This window comes from Aquarana catesbeiana, linkage group LG06, assembly GCF_042186555.1.
Source record: "Aquarana catesbeiana isolate 2022-GZ linkage group LG06, ASM4218655v1, whole genome shotgun sequence".
NCBI lineage: Eukaryota > Metazoa > Chordata > Amphibia > Anura > Ranidae > Aquarana > Aquarana catesbeiana.
Genome location: NC_133329.1, coordinates 359,512,070 through 359,536,866, shown reverse-complemented (window position 1 = coordinate 359,536,866; position 24,797 = coordinate 359,512,070). Strand labels below are relative to the sequence as shown.

Below are 24,797 nucleotides of genomic sequence, written 5' to 3'. Positions count from 1 at the left end.
TTTATACAAATATACAGTATAGGAGCAGTTTTATCTGCTAAAGGAATTGTAATTATGTCCACCCAGTCCTGAGATTTGCAAAGCTCTGCCAGAGAGCAATCTGATTTTTCTCTACTGCAGTTACATAGTTACTTTACATTTCAGTTTATTGAATTGAAAAAAAAGACACAAGTCTATTAAGTTCAACCTATGTGTATGTGATTATAAAGCTCTAACAATTCCCATGGCCCTGTACAGTATATTGTGTTGACCATCGCTGAACTCTTAAATTCAACAACATCTTTCCTAAGACTGGTGACTAAAACTGAACTGCATATTCAAGATGAGGCAGAGCCAGTGTTTTGTAAAAGGGAAGAATTACGGTAATAATTTCTAGAATGTATGCCAATTGTAATGAATAGCAGTATTTTCCTAATTTTATTAACCACAACTTGGCATTGCATGCTATGATATACAAGCACCCTAGATCCCTTTCCATTACCGATTGTCCCAGAGGGTCCCAGCTAATGTGTAAATTGTGTGTGTCATTTTGGTACCCAAGTGCATAAATTTACATTTCTCAATACTGAACCTCTTCTGCCATGTAGCTGCCCAACCCCCCATTTTGTCAAGGTCTTCCTGTAATGATGCTATATCCTGTGCCAAAGTTATTTCCCAGGATAATTTGGTATCATTCACTAATGCTGTAACTGAGCTCTTGATTCACACCTCTATATCATTAATAAACAAACAATCTGAACAACATTGGCCCCAAGACAGACCCCTGAGATCCACCACTTCTCTTTATAATGTTATATATATACAGTATATCTATATATAGATATAGAGAGAGAGAGAGAGAGAGAGAGAGAGAGAGAGAGAGAGAGAGAGAGAGAGAGAGAGAGAGAGATAGATAGATAGATAGATAGATAGATAGATAACACACACACACGTGGAAAAAGTGGGCTGGCGAGGAGCTGGGCTGCCTGGGAGCTGGGGGGACGAGCACCACCAACAGCCAGGGATGAATGGGAGCTGTTCACCCAAAGGAAGAGAGTCTGGAGGATTAGAGGGGGTGGCCAGCTCATCATAGCGCAAGAGAGCGTGGAGGAAGAGGGGAGCCAGCTTGATCACAGAGCGTGTTTTGCCCACTGTAACAGCTTACATTACAATTGTAGTCCGTGCGCCCTCACACACAGCCCCGTCCTCCTGACCCCACACCTGTGACAGACAGAACGTGCCCTGGCATTGGACCGGCATTGTGTCTGTCACAAGAGAACAGGGCTGTGTGTGACGGTGCACGGACTGCAATTGTAATGTAAGCTGTTACAGCGGGCGAACCCCGCTCTGTGATCAAGCTGGCTCTCCTCTTCCACCAGGCTCTCTTCCGCTATGATGAGCCGGCTGCCCCCTCTGCACGGGTGAGGCTGCAATGATAGACACAGATGAGGCTGCAATGATGGACACAGGTGAGGCTGCACAGATGAGGCTGCAATGATGGACACAGGTGAGGCTGAAATGATGGACACAATTGAGGCTGCACAGGTGAGGCTTCGTTGATGGGCACGGGTGAGGCTGCGTGGATGGGCATGGGTGATAAAGTTAATATTTATTTGTGTAACTTAACTCTGCATAAAACATTTAAGTGTCATTTCATGAGAATTTATGAGGGTGTGTATAGGGGCGGTAGGGGTTGGGTGGGGCAACTGGTGGCGAGTATAACCCTTAAGGTCTGGTTAGTAGCTCAGGACATGAAATTTTGAGCCCTGCTTTAGAGTGATATTAAAGTCTGTTTTTTTTTTTTTATTTTTAGTTAAAAATAAAAAAAAAGTGTTATACTTACCTGCTCTGCGCAGTGGATTTGCATTGATCGGACATTCCGACAACAAAATCCATGGATTTTTTCCGACGGATGTTAGCTCAAACTTGTCTTGCATACACACGGTCACACAAAGTTGGTTGGAAATTGCGAACATCAAGAACACGGTGACATACAACACGTACGAGGAGCCAAGAAAAATGAAGTTCAATAGGCAGTGCGGCTCTGCTGCTTGATTCCAAGCATGTGTGGAACTTTGTGTGTCGGAATTGTGTACACACGATCGGAATTTCCGACAAAGGATTTTGTTGTCGGAAAATTTGAGATCCAGAACTCAAATTTTGTGTGACGTAAATTTCGCTGGAAAATGTCCAATGGAGCCTACACACGGTCGGAATTTCCAACAAAAGGCTCCCATCAAACATTTTCTGTCAGAAAATCCGACCGTGTGTACGAGGCATAAGCGGGATCAGCCCAGATACCTGCTAGCACCTGCGTTTCGGCCCTCCACCCAGCCCACCCAAGTGCAGTATCAATCGATCACGGTCACTTACAAAACACAAAACACATAACTGCAGCGTTCGCAGAGTCAGGCCTGATGCCTGCAATCGTTAACAGTCTTTTTGGTAGCGTTTGAATCAGTCGCTAACAGTCAGGAGCTTTTTTACCTGTGAGTCTCACTAGTGTACCAGTAAATTTAGAGACCAAAATGTCAAATCGAAGGTACACTAGTGAAGAGGCCTACACGTTTGAGCATGACAGATAGTGAAGAGGAAGTCACTCATCTGTCAGATTCAGGCTCAGAATACGAACCTGTAGACAGCAGCGGCACCCTGACAGATAGCTCTGACGACGGAGTTGTGGTCCCCACCAAGGTCAGGCGTACCAGACCCTGATCTTCTTCTGCTGTCGTTGAGGTGCAAGAACCACAGGTGCCTCGTATGGAGCAGAGAGCCAGTACTAGCGCCGCTATTCCTTCTGGTGAACTGGCAAGCACCAGCAGCCTAGTACATTCTGGTCATACATCCAGCACTGCAGTAACACTTGGTGACGTGGCGAGTCCCATAAGTGCATTTCAAGCTGGGGAGGTGGCAAGCATGAGTAGTTTCCCGCTGCCACCAAGAAGAAGACAAGCACAGGCCCGTCGAGCCCATAGTGCCCTTCCTGCTGCATTTGCCAATCCTAATTGGGAGCCCACCACTTCTGCAGCACCCGTTCTTCCCCCATTCAATGGCCAAACCAGAATTCAGGTGGAAACAGTTGATTTTACATCACTTGATTATTATTCGCTGTTTTTCACAGAAGATCTCTATAGATCTATTGTGGACCAAAGCAATTTGTATGTTGGTCAATTCATGTTGTGGACCAAAGCAATTTGTATGTTGGTCAATTCAACCAATTACGGTTTCCAAATTTAAGACCTTTCTGGGTCTATCCCTCCTCATGGCCATAACCAAAAAGAGTGAGTTGTGGTCATATTGGTCCACTGACCCAATTCACCATACGCCCGTGTTCTCTGCCTCCATGACCAGGACACAATACGAGCAGATCTTCAGCGACAATGAACTCTATCGTCCTCGGGGTGACACTGGATTTGATCAGCTCTACAAAATTCGTCCCCTCGTAAACCACTTGAACCAACATTTTGCAGCCTACTCCCGATCAAGTTGTCTGCGTTGATGAGTCCCTAAATACGTTTTCTGGCCGCTTGTCTATCAAACGGTATCTTCCCAGCAAGCATGCCAGATACGGGGTCAAGATGTATAAGCTCTGTGACAGGGCCACAGGCTATACATATAGTTTTATGGTTTACGAGGGAAGAGATAGTCACGTAGAGCCGGAGAACTGCCCAGACTACATAGGGAGCGCTGGCAAGATAGTGTGGGACTTGGTGTCATCCTTATTCGGAAAGAGGTACCACTTGTACGTGAACAATTATTACACGAGCGTGCCACTTTTTAGTCACCTTTTTGATTATGGAATTGGCACATGTGGCACCGTGCGATCTAATCGCCGGGGCTTCCCCCAACGGCTTGTAGAATCCCGACTTAGACAGGGGGGAGAGAGCCTGCTTGAAGTGTAATAATTTGTTAGCAGTGAAGTGGAGGGATTCACGGAATGTTTTAGGTCTGTCCTCGCTTCACGTAGACACAGCAGTCCAAATTCCTACGGCGACTGGTGTTGTGGAGAAACCCCTCTGTGTCCCCGAATACAACCTTAACATAGGAGGGGTGGACCTCAACGACCAGTTGTTGGCGCCGTACCTAATAGCCCGTAAGGCCAGACGCTGGTACAAAAAAAGTGTCTGTTTATTTATTTCAATTGGCTTTGCTGAACGCTTTTGTGCTATACAAAGCTTCAGGATGCACTGGATCCTTCCTTAAATTCCAGGAAGGGATCGTCAGAGCCCTTCTGTTTCCAGACGGTGCTCTTGCCCAACTTCCCAATCCAAATGCAGTGAGCCGGCTGCATGAGAGGCATTTTCCTTTTGTCCTCCCTGGTACCCCTACCCAAAGAAACCCCTAAAGAAGATGTTGTGTCTGCAGCAAATGCGGATTTGGTGTGACACCCGCTTTTATTGTCCCTCCTGTCCTGACCAACATGGTCTCTGCATTGGTGAATGTTTCAAACGCTACCACACACTAGTGGAGTTTGAGCGTAGGGTATAGCACCACACAGTCCTAGGCACACTAACACAGGGTCTCGAAAGATGTGATGGCCATCACATTTTGATAAACTCTAATCTGCAAAGTTCAGTTTACAGTTTTTATAAAAGTGAAAAAAAACACACACAAAAACACAAAAAAATAAAAAATAAAAAATCCAAAAATAGTTGTGGCTGTATTTTTCTCCTCTCTCGCTATTATTCTCTCTCTTATGTTCACGCTCTACTGTTCGCTCACTATTGTTCTATATCTATAGTTCTCCCTATTTTTACTATGTTTTATTGTATTTGCTTTGCAGGTATGGTATGTTATACTGTAATGTTTGTTTTATTGTTAACTATCATTTGCTTAGCAGGTACGCCATTTAGCTGCAGCATGGGTTTATTTATCTTGACAGCAACAGCGTTTGCTCCCACGATACATAAAGCCGTGACTCCAGCGCTGTCGGAGGTGATTTCACCACCACAGTTAAAAAAAAAAAGAGCATATATGTCGAAGCATGGGGGCAGGGGTGGAGGAACAATTTGCTCCTAACATTAGGGGCGGATTACCCCCATGCTTCGGCATATATTTTTTTAGGCACAGATTGCAATGTTTTATTTTTTCTATGTTTTATTCTATGTTTTACTGTTATACTGTAATGTTACTTTGTTTTATTGTTAACCATCATTTGCTTAGCAGGTACGCCATTCAGCTGCAGCACGGGTTTATTTATCTTGACAGCAACAGGAACATACGTAAAGCCGTGACTCCAGCACTGTCGGAGGTAATTTCACCACCACAGTTAAAAAAAATGGTGCATGTATGCCCATCATTAGAAGTGGGTGGATGAAGGGTGGTATTCTAATGGTGGGCATACCCACCGATGAATCTCTTTTTTTCGTTCAGCCCACAGGCTGCATGAAAAAAAGAACATTACAATGTATGCCCAACAATAACCAGCAACATACTGGTATGTTGCTGGACTTTGAGTGGTTATACCAGAATGATGCCTGCAGGTTTAGGTATCATCTTGGTATCATTCTTTTCAGCCAGCGGTCTGCTTACATATAAAAGCAATCCTAGCGGCTAATTAGCCACTAGACTACTTTAATAAGCAGTGGGAGGGAACGTTCCCCCCCCACCACCATCTTCCATGGTTTTCTCGGGCTCTCCTATCCCAACAGGGAACCTGGGAATGCAGCCGGTGGTTCAGCCAGCTGACCATAGAGCTGATCAGAGACCAGAATGGCTCCAATCATCTCTATAGCCTAAGAAACCGGAAGCTATGAGCATTTCATGACTTAGGTTTCACCGGATATAAACAGCGCCATTGGGAAATTGGCAAAGCATTTTATCACACCGATCTTGGTGTGGTCAGACGCTTTGAGGGCAGAGGAGAGATCTAGGGTCTAATAAACCCCAATTTTTTTTAAAAAAAGAGTACCTGTCACCAGTGCTGGGACAAGGCCATTTGGTGCCCAGGGCGAAGATGGCAAACTGCGCCCCCCCCCCCCCCCCCGTTTTTAATTCAGATATCCCCGCACAAAGTCAAGGACGTCGTATGACAACCGGCGGGCGGGAAGTGGTTAAAACGTTTTTTTTTTTTAACACAAAGTTGTCCATTTATACAATATTTCTAACACATAACATGTACATACCAAAAATGACACCCTAAAATAGATTCTTCTACTCCTACTGAGTACGGCGATACCACATGTGTGAGACTTCCACAGCCTGGCCACATACAGAGGCCGTGTACAGCCGAGTATGGCTGGGTATAACTGAGCATGGCTGGGTATAACTGAGCATGGCTGGGTATCACCGAGTATTGCAGAGTATGGCTGGGTATTGCAGAGTATGGAGGAGTATTGCAGATTATTGCGGGGTATGGCAGAGTATGGCAGAGTATGGCAGAGTATGGCTGGGTATTGCACAGTATTGTGGGGTATTGCAGAGTATTGCAGAGTATTGCACAGTGTTGTGGGGTATTGCAGAGTATTGCGGGGTATTGCAGAGTATTGCAGGGTATTGAAGAGTATTGCGGGGTATTGCAGAGTATTGCGGGGTATTGCAGAGTATTGCACAGTGTTGTGGGGTATTGCGGGGTATTGCAGAGTATTGCGGGGTATTGCAGAGTATTGCGGGGTATTGCAGAGTACTGCGGGGTATTGAAGAGTATTGCGGGGTTTGGAAAGTATTGAAGAGTATTGAAGAGTATTGCGGGGTATTGCGGGGTACTGCACAGTGTTGTGGGGTATTGCAGAGTATTGAAGAGTATTGCGGGGTATTGCGGGGTACTGCACAGTGTTGTGGGGTATTGCAGAGTATTGAAGAGTATTGCGGGGTATTGCAGAGTATTGCGGGGTATTGTGGGGTACTGCACAGTGTTGCGGGGTATTGCAGAGTATTACGGGGTATTGCGGGGCATTGCAGAGTATTGCACAGTATTCTGGGGCATTGCAGAGTATTGCACAGTATTCTGGGGCATTGCAGAGTATTGTGGGGCATTGCAGAGCATTAGGGATGGCAACCTCGCCTCAGCCTCCTCCCCTCCCCCAATCCAGCCATTTATTAATCTGTTTTTGAGTGTTTACTTACACAAGTTCAGACTCAGAACACTGGCACACAGTGGCACTGCAATCTTCTACCTTCGCTATCTTCCAGAATCCAGAAGCAGCTACTAGAGCCAGCCAGCCAGGCAGGCAGCAGCTCCTCAGCTCGGCTCGGCTCCTTGAGGTAACAGCGCGCCGACACCGCTCCCGCCTCCCTGCGCTCCTCTGCGTCCTCCCACCTCGCCTCCGGCCGTGAGTGACGTCACGGCGCTGGCAGGGACTACGGGACTTCTCCGTAGGGGAGTATTGTGCTGAGGGAAGGGAGGATGCAGGAGCGCACAAAGTCGGCAATTTGTACAGTGCCGCTGGGTGCTGTAAATGCACTGTAGACAGTAGTTGTATTGTACACACTGGCGGGTGGCGGCCGTGACAGAACTTCATCTGCAGGCTGCGCCCCCCCCCCCCATAGCAAATGGTACCGCCCAGGGCACGTGCCCCTTCCGCCCCTGCCTTGTACCGGCCCTGCCTGTCACTACCTATTGCTATCATAGGGGATATTTACATTCCCTGAGATAACAATAAAAATGATTTAAAAAAATGAAAGGAACAGTTTAAAAATATAATAAAATAAATAAATAAATAAAAAACACCCCTGTCCCCCCCGTGCTCACGCGCAAAGGCAAACACAAGCGTCAGTCTGGTGTCATATGTAAACAGCAATTGCACCATGCATGTGAGGTATCACCGCGAAGGTCAGATCGAGGGTAGTAATTTTAGCAGTAGACCTCCTCTGTAGATCTAAAATGGTAACCTGTAAAGGCTTTTTAAAGGCTTTTAAAAATGTATGTAGTTTGTCGCTGCTGCACATTTGTGCGTAGTTTTTAAGCATGTGTTTAAGCATAAGATCATCTTTTTTTATTTCATCAAACATTTGGGCAATATAGTGTGTTTTAGTGCTTTAAAAGTTTTAAAAACTGTGTTTGAAAAATCGTTGCGCAAATACTGTGTGAAAAAAAAAAATTGCAACACCCACCATTTTAATCTGTAGGGCCTTTGCTTAAAAAAAAAAATTATAATGTTTGTGGGTTCAAAGTAATTTTCTTGCAAAAAAAATACATTTTTTCATGTAAACAAAAAGTGTCAGAAAGGGCTTTGTCTTCAAGTGGTTAGAAGAGTGGGTGATGTGTGACATAAGCTTCTAAATGTAGACACCCCAAGCTATTTGCTGATAGGCATGTTGAATCTACGGAATATTTTATATTTTGTCACAAGTTTCAGGAATATGACACTTTTTTTTTGCACAAAGTTGTCACTAAATGATATATTGTTCAAACATGGCATGGTTATATGGGGAATTACACCCCAAAATGCATTCTGCTGCTTCTCCTGAATATGGGGATACCTCATGTGTGAGACTTTTTGAGAGCCTAGCCGTGTACAGGACCCTGAAAACCAATCACCGCCTTCAGGATTTCGAAGGGTGTAAATTTTTGATGTTACTCCTCACTGCCTATCACAGTTTTGAAGGCCATAAAATGCCAAGATAGCACAACCCCCCCCCCCCCCCCCCCCCGCAAATAACCCCATTTTGGAAAGTAGACACCCCAAGCTATTTGCTGATAGGCATGTTGAGTCCATGGAATATTTTATATTTTGCCACAAGTTGCGGGAAAATGATTTTTTTTTCTTTTTGCACAAAGTTGTCACTAAATGATCTAATGCTCACCCACATGCCAGGGCTCTGTTGAAATACACCATAATGGACATTCTTCCTCATGTGTACAGGGAACCCATGTGTGAGACCCCCCTAACAGTAAATGGACCCAAAACAATCACCGCAAACCCCCCAAAATGACCCAATTTTGGAAAGTAGACACCCCAAGGTATTTGCTAAGAGGCATGGTGAGTATTTTGCAGATCTCATTTATTTTTGATAATGAAGAAAGAAAAGAAAAAATTTTTTTTTTTTTTCAATTTTCAAAACTTTGTGACAAAAAGTGAGATCTGCAAAATACTCAGCATTCCTCTCAGCAGATAGCTTGGGGTGTCTACTTTCCCAAATGGGGTCATTTGGGGGGGTTTTGTGCTAACTTGGCATTTCATGGCCTCTGAAACTGTGATAGGCAGTGAGGAGTGAAATAAAAAATGTACGCCCTTAGAAAGCTTGCAAGCGGTGATTGGATTTCGGGGTCATGTACGCGGTTAGACTGCCAAAAAGTTTCACGCAGTAGAATGTATTTTGGGGTGTAATTCCACATATAACCATGCCATGTTTGAACAATATATCATTTAGTGACAACGTTGTGTAAATAAAAAAAAAAATGTAATTTTCCCGAAACTTGTGGCAAAATATAAAATATTCCATTGACTTAACATGCCTCTCAGCAAATAGCTTGAAGTGTCTTCTTTCCAAAATGGGGTAATTTGGGGGGGGGGGGGGTTGTGCTATCTTGTCATTTCATGGCCTCCGAAACTGTTATAGGTAGTGAGGAAATGAAATCACCATGTTACGCCCTTAGAAAGCCTGAAGACGGCTAGGCTCCCAAAAAAGTCTCACACATGTGGTATCTATGTACTCAGGAGAAGCAGCAGAATGTATTTTGGGGTGTAATTTCACATATTCCCATGGCATGTTTGAGCAATAGATCATTTAGTGACAACTTTGTGCAAAAAATAATAAAAACTGTAATTTTCTTGCAAGTTGTGGCAAAATATAAAATATTCCATGGACTCAATATGCCTCTCATCAAATAGCTTGGGGTGTCTACTTTCCAAAATGGGGTTATTTGGGGGGGGGGGGGGGTTGTGCTATCTTGGCATTTTATGGCCTTCAAAACTGTGATCAGTAGTGAGGAGTGAAATCAAAAATGTACACCCTTAGAAATCCTGAAGGCAGTGATTGGTTTTCGGGGGCCTGTACGCGGCTAGGCTCCCAAAAAGTCTCACACATGAGGTATCCCCATATTCAGGAGAAGCAGCAGAATGTATTTTGGGGTGTAATTCCACATATAACCATGCCATGTGCGAGCAATAGATCATTTAGTGACAACTTTGTGTATTTTTTTTGTCATTTTTCAATCACTTGTGACAAAAAAATAAAAAATATTCAATGGGCTCAACATGCCTCTCAGCAATTTCCTTTGGGTGTCTACTTTCCAAAATGGGGTCATTTGGGGGGGGGGGGTTTGTACTGCCCTGCCATTTTAGCACCTCAAGAAATGACATAGGCAGTCATAAACTAAAAGCTGAGTAAATTCCAGAAAATGTACCCTAGTTTGTAGACGCTATAACTTTTGCGCAAACCAAAAAATATACACTTATTGACATTTTTTTTTACCAAAGACATGTGGCTGAATACATTTTGGCCTAAATTTATGACTAAAATTGAGTTTATTAAATTTTTTTTATTACAAAAAGTAGAAAATATCATTTTTTTCCCCTAAATTTTCGGTCTTTTTCCGTTTATATCGCAAAAAATAAAAATCTCAGAGGCAATCAAATACCATCAAAAGAAAGCTCTATTTGTGGGAAAAAAAGGACGCAAATTTTGTTTGGGTACAACATTGCATGACCACACAATTACCAGTCAAAGCAGCGCAGTGTCAAATTGTAAAAAGTTCTCTGGTCATTGAGCTGCCAAATTCTCCGGGGCTGAAGTGGTTAAAAAAAAAAAGGCAACACGCATAAAAAATGTACTGCAATGTATGCCATGACTGCACGTCAATGTATATGCACTGTGGTGTGAATGGGCCCTCAGCAAACGGCCTGTGGAAGTAAGTATTTCAGGTAAAAATATCACACCTCTAGAGTTATTGAGAGAATACACCCATAGAAAATAACAGTTATGAGTGGAGCATGGCGGAAACATGTAATGAGAGATATACTGCATATATAGCGTGTCATTGCTCACCGCACCTTCTGAAAATACAAATTGTCTGGTTGTTTTATTGATCTTCTGGGCTCAATATTTTCGTAGTTTCTGACCCAAAACAAGTTTGCAATGGGCAATTTCTGACTTCATTGTGACTTTACTGGCTGCATGCTTGTTCCAAGTCAGTAGATCAGAAAGGCAAGGCAACTAGCATTTTGAGAAGGAGGGAAGCAATGGCAGCCTACATTTTGTCACTACAGTTTAAAGAAAAAGTGTGATGTTGACATATCTGACAAACTCCAAACTATGTGGAGAAAAAAGTGGAGTAGTAATGATCACCATGACACCAACATTTTCTCCAGGAGTCAGTAACAAATAGTGCAGAGAAGTCTCTACTAGCTAGCATCTGCAAATTAGATCTAAGGCTCCATTCACACTAGCGCGTTTTTTGATGCATTTTGCATTTTGCAGAAATGCACGGGAATTTTTTAACATGGGTTCCTATGGAACATGTTCACATCAATGCCTTTTTGTTTCTCTGCATTTTTGGAAAGGGTCAGGGACTTTTTTTCATGCAAAATGCAGCGTTTTGCATGTAATAGAATTCAATGGACAAGCATCAAAAACGCCATTCACCGTTTTTGCAGCGTTTTTGATGCGTTTTTGGTGCGTTTTTGATGCGTTTTTGCCGTTTTTTTTTTTTTATTTTTTTTAAGACTGTAAAAAAAAAAACTGTAAAAAAAAAAAAAAAAAAACGCAAAACGCAAATCGCCGCAAAAACGCTGCAAAAACGCTGCTCAAAAACGTGGCAAGCATGAAAAAAAACCCTCCAAAAACGCTCAAAAGCAACATGCATAGGTGTGAATCGAGCCTGAGAAGGCATAAATGACCTTATCATAAACAGTCTAAAGAACAGGAATTCACTTGTGTGATAAAAAAAAAAAAAAAATTATGTATACTGACCTACACCTGAATACACAGAGTTACATTTCATACAATCTCCATAATTTTTACTAAGTTACCTTTATAAAAAAATAAAAATAATAAAGTAAAACAAAATACTCATCAGTTAGATACTAAACACGCCTAATCCACAAGGTCCAGAAGGCTAAGGAAACACATTAGATCTCCTTGGAAAAAATATTTTAGAAATATATCATGTTTTATATCCAACAAATCATAATTTATTTCTGCTAAATTATGAGGCTTCCTGCACACTGGAGCTCAAAAAAGCTTTTTCTGGACGCCAGATTGCTGGCAGAAAACATGGTTGAAAAACACGCTTTTAACAGCGTTTTGTACTAGTGTTTATGAGCGTTTTTTAGCGTTTATGGGTATTTTTAATAAAAATACAGAGGACACTCCAAAAATCCTACAATGCATTCCCAAACTCCCACAATGCATTGAAAAAATAGAACGCCGAACGCTAATTAACGCGCGTTCAACTTTTTTGTGGTCAGAAAAACGGCACTTTGAACGCGATTTTATGGCGTTCAGCCCATAAACTCCACTGCTGATAAAAGCTAAAAAACGTCCCTGTGTGCATGGACACATAGGATAACATAGAATGGAGTTTATGGGCTGTTAAAAAAACCGCCCAAACTCCAAAAAACAGCCGTTTATGAGCTCCAGTGTGCATGGAGCCTAAACTGCTACTTTATAACCTCTAGGGGTGCTAATCTGAGTGATTGTTAGGCTTTGGTATGAGTAGGAAGTGGAACCTATGTAGACTGTGTATTTTTTCACTGTCTCAATGAAACCTGAGATTAGGTGTTTTTTTAAAATGGATCCTTGCACTCCTCTCGCCTTTGTTTGGTTATTTATTTTTTTGGTTCACCCCATTCCTTATTTCCACATCCTTTATGTTCTGATAACTTGCTACTTGAAAACACTAAAAAAACACTAGTTTTTTGTTTTTGTTTTTTAAACAAAAACAAGAAAAAAAAAAAAAAAACGGACAGCTCAGGTGGGAAACCATGTACTATCAATCCGATGTTAGTACAGCAATCTCTCCTGCTGTCCTATTGTGTTCTGACAGGGGGCTGGTTCAGCACAGACCGATCCATGTATGGGCAGGCTGGTTGTACAGAAGTCAATCTACTGATTGACTTCTGTACAATCAGTCAGTCAGATTTTCCCCACTTAATCAGGGCCGCTGGCTATATCCGGTAGTGCTGATCAGTGTATTTTGATGGCAGGGAAGTGTTCCTGCTGTCAGACTACAATAGTTCAGTGTTGAGGACCCACTGGTTAAAAAAAAAAAAAAAAAAAAGAGACTAATCTATGAGCTGCATTACTTTGCAAGTGATCCAAGTTCTGCACTGATCAAGACCAGACAAACTCTACTAATGTATTTTTAACTTTTAAACCCTTTTTGTCCATCAAAACATAGTTAGGGGTCTACAAATGTTTGGCCAAGATTTCTCTGCTAACATAAAGCAGTTGCTTTCACCAAAGTTTTCTTTTCACACTATGGAGAAAGGACATAATGAGGGCCTATCTACAAACATCACTCATTGATACAGGGTGGAAAGGGGGGCTTGTTTATTTACTTGGCTGATGAGGTGAAGGCTTTGAATGGGGGAGGATGACGGTCTTCACAGCTCAGTACGCTATCACTATACAAGAAATTTGGCAAGTAAACAACACATTGGGTGCAGACTGAAAGCTTTGTGCCATCCATGTTGGGAACGTTTATTTCATGTTTCCAAAACAAAATTCCCCTGTGGCAGAAAAGCAGTAGTCATTCAAGGGGCACATGGTACATACTTTAGATACAAGGATTCACGTCAACATATGTCTGGTCTATCCACAGTCACATAACTGTGATTAGATCCGGACTATGTACAAGGCCCAGATTTAAAGTTTGTCTTTGTCTTCTATTAGGTTTGCTATGCTACATATGTTATGCGGGCTCTTACACTTCGAGGTATGTTGATGTCTTCCTTCCTCTTAGATGACGTACAGACAATAGAACTGACAGTCTTTTCAAGGCTCATCGGCAAAGGATGTGCACAAGCAGGCGGATGGCAGGAATAGAACTGGATGGTAATACATGCTTAAGCAGACCATACACGGTTCAAATCTTGGCCCGTTCAGCAGGAACCATGTATTGGCAGGCTGAATGTACCAAGTTGACCGATTGATCAACTTGGGTACAACCAGCATGCCAGGTTTTACTTAGATTATTGCTAGTGGCTGCTATAGCCACTAGCAATAATCATTGTCTTCTCCTGGCAAGGACGGCTTTTCCTGCCCTCCCGCTGGGGGAGAAGACAATGGCCCGGCAGGAGGGATTACCGCATCAACACTGTCTGTGTTGATGGAGGAATCAAGCAAAATTTCTTTCCTGCGAAATTTGCTCCTTGTATGGCCTGCCTTAGTTTACGCAATATGACTAATCTGTTCTATAGCAGTCTTTAAACTACAAGTTAAGTACGGTAGACCTTTCCTTCTTTCAGAACCATGACCATCTGTCCCTCAATCACACGTAGTAGTCCTTTTTTAGTCTTTTTAAATCTGATGTGTAAACCTTTATAAAAATTTACTATTTAAAGTAACCCTGCAATTACAGTGTTAAAACAAAAAGAAAGGAGGCCCTATACTTACCTTCCTAGCAGTCCATTTGTTGAAATGCCACCATGATGGTGCTCCCCAGATGTTGCATCACAGCAGCTTTTCAACACAGTATATAGGGTATAGAGCCTCTTAATATAGAGGTAGTACTTCTTTTGGTTTTGAGCCTGTAGTATCAGGATAACTTTACCGGAGTATTATACTACACTAAACATTTCATTCAAACTATAAGGCCTGTGGGATTGCAGAGGGAGAGGAAGTCAAAAGGAACTTTGTTCCTCTGTGGTTTCCTGGGTCACAGGGGACAACAATCTAATTGGATGCTGGTGCCCCATGTGACTCTGGTGGCCATCTTGGGTCAGGCAGGGTCAATTATAGATCCAGGCTCCCGGGCTTGGCATGCATTTTACATGTAGCTAGAGTAGGGACAGTGCTTAGCTTCAGGGAGCAGGAAGAGGTTCCAGTCGAGTAGTGAAAATGCAGGGACACGTGATCCTACCTGGAAGCCTCCCCACTTGGGTATGGATTAGCTAGGTCACATTCTGCACCTCAGGACAGATGCTGTCAGCGCACCTCAGGACAGATGCTGTTAGCACACCTGTGACTTTCGGCTACTACTCATCGCTGTTACATCCTGTGAGTACGTCCTGTGAGTCAGGTTGACTTCCTACAGGGCTTGTTGTGTATTGACAATCTTCAGTTACAATATATTTCTGTTCTCTGCACCTGGACTCAGAATTTTTTCTGCCACTGCACCTATCCACATACGCACTGCTCCTCCGAATTCAGGGCAGTGCATAAGTCCCAGTATGCAGGTAAATATTAAGATTTGTGTATACTATATACTCCTAAAGCTGCAGCTTCAATCAGCGTGTCTTTGATTTGTACAGGTTGGCTGTATGATTCACGTGTCTCTTCCGGACAGAGAAATACACCTGAATGTACCCTTAACTGCCTTCTGGCTGCTATGTGCCTGAAAGAATGCAATTATTTGGAAAAGCTAGTATAAAAGGAAAAATATCGGTGAAAAAAGCACTTGTGGGTTTGACCAATTATGTTTATTAATTATTTATGATCTGTATAACTGGGGGTGCAGCAGAGGTGTCTACATAGTGTTTATTAAAAAGCGTCCTTTTTCACATTTCAGAAAATTAGGAGGCATACATGACAGGCACAACTACGGGAAACTTGTCAATAAAAAAAATATGAATGCTGCTGTTGCTGACCTTCTTTTAAAAATCAGAGGCCCTTAGGTGTCTCCTTTCTCACGCACCGGGAACAAGTACGCAGATCAGGAAATCTAATAAGAGGTTAGCAGTGTCAACCTTCATATCTCTATCATGACAGGTTTCTATTTACTTACGTATGGGACTTTTCTAGGAGAAATGGAACCACACCACTCTCTCATTGCTAGAACACTGCAAATCAAAGCCCACAGACTCGATTATGCTAACCAGGGGCAGACTAGGGGAAGAGGCAGGAGAGGTACCCGTCTCAGCTGAGGAGCCACAGTTGGGGCAGGGCCTTTCCTGCCCAAGGCATTGCCAAGCCATTTCCTGCACTGTTCAGGACTGGGCTTTCAAAATGATAGCAAAATCTTGCAGATTATAGTGTGAGAATATGTTCTTAACATGAGCATCTTAAAACTGACTTTACTATAAATACAAGGCATCAGTTTCTTCTCAATGTTTTTGGTGGAACAGTCCAGAAATGTGGAACACCTCAAGTAGATGTGTAAGCCAAGTATGGCTATGCTAAAGCTGAACATGGCTTTGTCAATAAATTGGCAAGTCAGGATGGTGAAGTTTCCATCCTGGTGGTGGAAGCATGATGTTGGACCACACTGATAAGTAAAACGGGAAGCAGGTTATGTCACATCTAGTCAAATTTTATGTAACAAACTAATCCAACTGTTCTAAAACTTTTTTTTAACAGAGCAAACATAAAAGCCACCTTCTGGACTTTTAAACAGTGTTTTAGCTTATGATATATATTTTACTGGAGAAACAAAATGTTGCTGGTTTGCCATTAATTTTTACACTCCATGACAGTTTTTACGATGTAATCTACGACAAGCCGTCAGGTTCCTGAATGGAACAAATTTTCAATGAACTAGAAGACTCCTCTGTGAACAGTAAAATGTTTATAGAACAAGACAATGCATACTGAATTCCCTATCTAGTTTAAATTATGTTACTTGGAATAAACACTTCAAACTTTTACAGATCCTTTCGGTCACCTACCACTGTATAGAATTGTGTCTAAAACCATTTGTATTACATTATTATTATTATACAGCATTTAAATAGCGCTAACAGTTTGCACAGCGCTTTACAACATGAGGGCAGACAGTTCAGTTACAATACAGTTCAATACAGGAGGAATCAGAGGAATCGTTAGAGCTTACAATCTAGGAGATTATATAATTTTTACGTGATATCCTTTACACATGTATGGAGCTGACATCTCTGATACAAGGGTGCACTAAAGAAAGCAAGGAGGGTTGCTCTGCACCCTGTAGAGGCTTTGACAGCTGCTAAGTGAAGCTCAGTGCAATATGCGTTATTTTCTCCCTTCACAATTTGTTCACAGCTTCCCCAGTCAGTCATCAATGGCTTCTGCAGAACACTACATTTTTGCTGTCTTAAAGTGCCAAGTCCATGCACACAACAAAGCTTTCTGAGCACATTCAAAAAATGTCCATAGTTATACATGTCTATACTAGTCTTGCCTACAAGCAATTCAAAAAATGTTATAGGTACTTTACCTCTCACTCACCTATGACTTCTCCTGTACTACTAACCTTTTCCGGGACTCTCTTTTCTATGCCATCAAATATTCAGCATATGTCTAAGTCCTTAAAGTATTTCTAAAACCCAAATGTTTTTCTTGTTTTGTATTGAGTACAAAATGGGTAAAACCATTGTTAGTATTTTTGTCATCTGTGTCCCATTGCAGATATCTGGAGAATAAATCTACATACTTTAGACACAGACTGTGGTTACCCACTGTTATGCCCCGTACACACGGTCGGATTTTCCGATGGAAAATGTCCGATCGGAGCGTGTTGTCGGAAATTCTGACCGTGTGTGGGCTCCATCGGACATTTTCCATCGGATTTTCCGACATACAAAGTTGGAGAGCAGGAGATAAAATTTTCCGATCGTGTGTACACAAATCCGACGGACAAAGTGCCACGCATGCTCAGAATAAATAAAGAGATGAAAGCTATTGGCCACTGCCCCGACGTACGTGTTTTACGTCACCGCGTTCAGAACGATCGGATTTTCCGACAACTTTGTGTGACCGTGTGTATGCAAGACAAGTTTGAGCCAACATCCATCGGAAAAAATCCTAGGATTTTGGTGTCGGAATGTCCGAACAAAGTCCGACCGTGTGTACGGGGCATAACAGTTGCTTCATGTTCACTATAATACCAAAATTTGACTTTCTTTTTATATTTTGCTTCCTATAGATGCAGCAGAACTGTGAATTATGCAAATTCACACCATTGACATCTAATTGATTTTAGGCTACATTTCATATGATTGCAAAATGAAATGTATGGCTCTTGATCATCGTTTCCAATATCTGGCTGGGCTTTTAAGAACTTTGGAAGTGATCCATCATGTGGAATGTACTTTACACAATTCTAACATTTCTCTGTATGTGTAGTCTACCCACACCTGATTATTGCGGTTTATATCGCAATATCTCTGGAAAGAAGGCCCTATTCATGATACATTTTTTGAATTTCTATATATAGACATTGATCTTACAATCTAACAAGTTCCGTATTTTAATTTTTATAGCTGCTTTCTTGACAGTATACCTTTAATATATATATATATATATATATATATATATATATATACATATATATATATATATATATTGTATATGTAAAGCGCTGCGTAAATTAAATACAAATTAAATTAAAAATTAAAATTATTTAATTAAATAAAATAATATATATATATATATATATATATATATATATATATATATATATATATATATATATATATATATATATATATATATATATATATATATATATTATTTAGACTATGGACACAAAAAACCCCATTGAGTTTTTATAAATCAGTCTGTGCAGACATTCAGATACAATTTAAGTCCAAGATTTATAACATTGATTTTATTTTATTATTATTATAAGCATTGCACTCCCTGTCAGTGGTTTTAACTCCTCTCCACTATCCAAAATGAAGAGAAAAAAAAAGCCAAAAACAAATAAGGTTTGTTTTTAGATTTATTTTAAATACTACAATAAAACCCATATCTATTTACAAAGGCATATAATCCCAATTTACAACATCCCCCTTTAACCACCAAAATAATCTCATTGCTTCCTTGACTGTACAGTCCATTAATAACACTGCTACCAAATCATCCTTGTTTCTAGTTAATTTCCTTTAGATTGTTAGCTCTTTGGGGCAGAATTCTTCAGGAATCACACCAAATTAGTACAGGAACTTTTTCCAAAATTGCCTGGTGCTGAGTCGCACTGTTGTAAATTGACACCACATTGAAAACAACGTGATTTCCATTGTCATACAAGTCTGTGCGACTCAAGTCGCATCTGAATTCACACTTGTCAGCCAGGCCTTAAAATGTGTTGTCCTATTTTACACCATGCTACATAATGTTTTGGTGCTGCATAATGCTGTATAATCCACTTAGTAACATAGCACCCAGAAGGAGTATGGTTTTGGTCAGAATTTTAACTGGTAGATTCAAAAGTTGCAATGTGAAAACCTTAAAAAAAATCAGTGTTTCAAGTAGTATGCTTGCAAATAGCAGTTCTAGCTAAACAACAGCTGAGCAGTGAAAACTGCATGCCTTACAGAAGACCATTGGCCTATACCTAGAGATTTCTTTTTCACTTAACAAATTCCAACTATTCATGACACATTTGTCCATACACAGAATCCCACTGGCCATACCACCTGCCTGTACAACTGAAATTCACAGCATGTATAAACACATGGTAGTAGCAATGGTAGTAAAAATAGACTTTTCCAAATACTTTTCTTTTTTCATATTGCAACATGAAACATTCTTTTTTTTTTTTCTTAAACATAGCATGCATTGGAAGTAGCAAAGATGACATTAGGTTCAATTCACTAAGCCATAATGCATGTATTATTTTCTGTACCAATCATTATTTTTAGCCATGTGTGCTCTCATTGACTCTCATTCCTGAAAATTAGGAACATTATATCAAATAATGATCTTTATGAGTTGAGACAAGAGGTACTTATATAAAGAAAGAGGATGGGGAGTTTTGGAACTACCCTTGGTTCTTTGGGAGATGAAATGTGTGATTTGGAAGTGTCCTATTTTAGATGTCTCTGGCTAATCTAGTTTACCTCTACTATCAGAGATAGACGTATAACATCAACCCAAAATAGCCTTTTAATGTCTAGGAATGATCTTCGGTGTTCTCAGAAACCCTCACAATGCATTACATCAGTCCCAACAGCTGCAAGTCACTTCAAAAAACAGTATCCCACAGTGCATTGTGGTTATTTCTATGATTGTTATGGACATTAACATAGCATCTAATGCCCCGTACACACGATAGGATTTTCCGACAACAAATGCTGGATGTGAGCTTGTTGTCGGAAAGTCCGACCGTGTGTATGCTCCATAGAACATTTGTTGTGGGAATTTCCGCCAACAAATGTTTGAGAGCAGGTTCTCAAATTTTCCGACAACAAGCTCCGATCGTGTGTACACAATTCCGACGCACAAAAGTCCACACATGCTCGGAATCAAGCAGAAGAGGCGCACTGGCTATTGAACTTCATTTTTCTCGTACGTGTTGTATGCCACCACGTTCTCTTGACTTTGGAATTTTCGACAACATGTGTGACCGTGTGTATGCAAGACAAGTTTGAGCCAACATCCTTCAGAAAAAAATCCACGGTTTTGTTGTCGGAAAATCCTATCGTGTGTACAGGGCATTTGGGTTTCAGAAGCTACATAGTATATAAAGAGTTGGGTGTGAGATACATTTCTTCTAGGATGTTGCTGTATCTTCAATAGTCTCCAGAACTAGTGTTGTGCCAGACATTGTGTTGTTGGTGGCCTTCCTGTCTTTAAAGCAGACCTTTCGCTAAATTATTAAGTAAGTCTGTTTAATTACCTTCCACTTCCCTCTCACATCAATGCTTACTTTTTTTTTTTGTTTTTTCTTTGAATTTTTTATTTATTCTGGGAGAGAAGTCCACAAGGACCACAATATAACAATACAGTTGTCAGAGAACTCACACAGCAAGCACCCACCTCCGTGCAGCAGCTGACAATCCTCATTCTGCTAATGCTAAGGTGCATGCACGGAACCATAGCCAGAGACAAATGAGATCCAGGGTGGGCATGCACAATGGCACCTCTATGCGAACGCACAGGCGCGCGCTAACGCACGCCCGCGAGTGCCAAAGCGCTAATGTGCTAACGCGCATGCGCCAATGTGCTAACGCGCATGTGCCAATGTGCTAAGGTGCTAATGCGCGTACGCACGTACGCTGGCGTGAATCCTGGCACACAGCACCCTATATAAACAGAGAGTCTGCCTAGCATCAGTGATGGATTGTCTTCAGCTTGTTCCTGTGTTCCTGTTGTGACTCTACCTGATTGACCTTGTTCCTGAAAACCCGGCTATCTTCTGACCATTCTCTTGGATCTCCCCTGCCTGCTGAACCTGCCTCTACCTGCAATACTGACCTTGGCTTGAACTTATGATTACGGCTCTGCCTCCTGATTCAGTACCCTGCTGCCCGTCTGTTGCCAACCCCTGCCTGTTCCTGACTACGGTTTTGCCTTCTGACTTGGTACCCCGCTGCCAGCCTGTTGCCAACTCCTGCCTGTTCCTGATTCTGCAGTTGATCCTGATCTGGTTCCCGCTGAACAAGTTTGGTGATCAGTTTCCACATCTCCTCAGCAGAGGTTCCTATATCTCCAAGTTCCAGCCTCCTGCCTGCAGGCACCTGCACCCTTTCGTTGCCCTTGCACTCCCTGTACCCACCACCGGGGGTGCTTGGACCGGAACCGTGCAAGAGGCCACCCTCGTCATTTCAGACTCCGCTGTAAGGTACGTGACAACAGTAAAGGAAGCAGGAATACAAACACAGAAACAGGAGCTACATGACTGACATATATGATGTTACATCTTATCGTGGTTCGTGCCGATACAGGCAGGGAGAGTATAGTGAATGTGATAGCATTACTATGATTTTTATTGTAGATCAAATTTTCTTGCTATACCTTTCTTGCAGGTCTACCATGTACTCCCCTGTCCAGTAAGGACTTATCTGTATTCTTGAGGGGTGAAGTGTGAGTACGTTGTAGTCCTATGGGTTCAATCCCTTTTCTTTTCCAGAGTGTTGAAGAGTAGAAGAAGATAGAGGTAGTTTAGAGAGTGGGTAGAGAGAAGGTAGATGGTGGTGTGGAAAGAGGGGGTGGGATAGGCGGGTGAGGGGTGGAGGGAGGGGGGGTCCCACGAACATGGTTCCGTGGGGCTTCTCTGTTGTTTTGTTTTCTAGAGAATATGTCACATTATGTAAATAATGAAGTGTAGGGCTGATCTGAATGTTTTTAGGCTTCAGAGGTGCTTCCTCTGAGGGCATGGCCTTCATCTGAGTATATAAATAGATTCCACAACTTCCAGGTTTTGGAGTATGTGTTCTGCCTATTTTGAGCTGTGAGGATAAGATCTTCCATTTTATTGATGTCGCCTACTTTTTTGAGCCATAGATCAATGGTCGGTGGGTGTGGGGATTTCCAGTGAAGTGGAATGCAGGCTTTGGCTGCTTCGAGAAGGTGGCGTGTCACTGATTTCTTGTAGATACGTTCGGGGATGTCGGACGCGTGAAGGAGGATAAATGCGGGATCTTCTGGGATGTTGCGATCTGTAAATTTTTGTACTATCCGGCGAATTGTCCTCCAGAAATCCACAAGCCTGGGGCATGACCAGACCATATGTATCAGGGTTCCTCGTTCTCTCTGGCAGCGCCAACAGAGATTGGGTGTTGTGGGGAAAAGTTTATGTAGCAGCGATGGGGTTCTATACCATCTTGATAAGATTTTGTAGTTGGTTTCTTGTATTTTGGTGCAGATGGAAGACTTATGTGTAAATCTGAGGATATGGTGTCGTTTGTTGGTGCTGAACTGGAAGTTTAGTTCTTTTTCCCACCTAATGAGGCCTGGGGGCTGGTATTTCGCAGAGGGTGTAATTAACAAGGTGTAGGTGAGAGAGGGTGTGTGCGGTAGAGCTCCAGTTTCTGTACAGAATTCTTCCAGTGTCGTGAGGGGTTGGCTAGGATTGTTGAGAGGTGGTATGGATCTTAGGAAGTGGCAAAGTTGAAGTGCTCTTAGGAAGTCCAGGCAAAACAGGCCCGTGGAATCTGAAAATTCTGTGATTGTCTTCCAACATCCCATTGAACTGAAATGGGAGGCTTGGTAGAGGCCTGAGACGTTTAGACCCCAAAAGACCACATCATGGAGGCCTGGTTCAAACTGTGGATCACCCAGTATGGGATGTAAGGGTGAATTTTGGGATGAGAGAGAGGTTTGGGAGATAAGATGTGCACATATTTTTGTGGTGTTGCCTCAGGGTATGCCGTTTGATATTTGTAGGAAGGGCTGAAAAGCACCACGGGGCTCTATGGAGGGGGGTCTCACTTTGGGCTTGTTCCAGTTGAGGCCATAGCTTGGTTTCACAGTGTCGGCACCAATCTATTAGCCTACTTAAGTGTATAGCATGATTAGTAGGTGCGGCTGTCCGGCATCGCCAGACCTCCGTGTTGTTTAGGGAAGGAGAGTATTTTTTTGTTGAGCCAAGGTCTTTTTCGGGCCCATATGAACTCTATGAATGTTGATTGCACATGTCTAAAGTAGCCTGCAGGGATGTAGATAGGGTTTGTAAAAGGTAAAGGAATTCGGGGAGGATAGTCATTTTAAGAATATTATTATAGAATAGCCAAACAAGAATGTAGGCAAGTGTGCCACTGGTTAAGTAGTCTTAATCGTTTTCAGGAGAAGAGGGAAGGATGAGCGTGCCCAGATACTTCAAAGCTGTGTCTGTCCATTTTAGGCTGAAGCTAGCTTGGAGGTGTGTAAGTTGTGGCTGTGATATGCCAACACCTATCACCTCTGATTTGGAGAAATTAATTTTTAGGTTGGAGAGTGTACCGTATGTTTTGAATTCTCGTAACAGGTTTCGTAGGGATATAATCGGATTTGTGATTGAGAACATCAGATCGTCTGCGTAAGCAGATACTTCATGTTGTGACTGGTCCATTACAATTCCAGTGATATTTGGGTTCAATCTCACATGGCACAAAAGGGCTCTAGGGACAGCGCGAAAGTGGGCATCCCTGTGGAGTCACGTTGGTAATTGGGAATGGGTCAGAGGTCACGCCGTTAGCTCTGACTCTTGCCGTCGGATCTGAGTAGGCCGCGGTAATCCAACTGAGCATATTGCTGCCTAGTCCGATGTGTCTCAGTGTTGCAAACATGAAATGCCAATTTACCCGGTCAAACGCTTTCTCGGCATCTGTGTCAATTAATACATATGGCGTTTTGGTGATATTGGCTACATGTAACAGGTTTAGTACTTTAGTGGTGTTATCTCTGGCTTCTCTGGTTGGTACGAAACCTACTTGGTCAAGATGTATCAGGTAAGGTAGGTGTTGTTGTAGTCTGGAGGCTATTATCTTGGTAAATAACTTAAGGTCGGTATTAAGTAGGGATATTGGTCAGTATCTTCCGCATTGGGCTGGGTCTTTACCTTCCTTTGGAATTACTGATATTTGGGCTTGTAGTGTGGACCTATGTTGTGTTTTCCCTTTGCTAAGGATGGTTCCCTAAAGAGGGGAGTAGGGTTTTATAGTCATTTTATTGTGTAGTGAGGCCATCCGATCCCAGTGCCTTTCCCGATTTGGTGTCTCCTATAGCTAGTTGGAGCTTGGGTAATGTGATGGGGTCTTCTAGTAGATTCGGCTTTAACAAGGAACCATCTCAGATGCATACACTTGACATCACATGGCTGGCCCTTGTCAAAGCAAACAAAGCACTGTCAGACTGAGTAGAGCTTTTACTGTTAAGCAAGATATACACAGCAAGATATACACATTGTTACATAGTTAATTTGGCTGAAAAAAGTACATCCAGTTCAACTCACAGAAAAAAAAATACAAAAATACAAATAACATTCATATACACCTACATCCTATAACCACAGTGGACAGAGGAATGCAAAAAAAAAAAAAAAATCCTTCCTGATCCCCCAAGAGGCAATTGGATATTCCCTGGATCAACTTTACCTA

General features: G+C 42.1%; 1 protein-coding gene across 1 annotated transcript in view; it reads right to left on the bottom strand.

Moving 5' to 3' along the window:
- CCDC148 (coiled-coil domain containing 148) overlaps positions 1 to 24,797 on the bottom strand; it is a 420,305-nt gene that overhangs the window by 320,040 nt on the left and 75,468 nt on the right. The window lies entirely within an intron of this gene.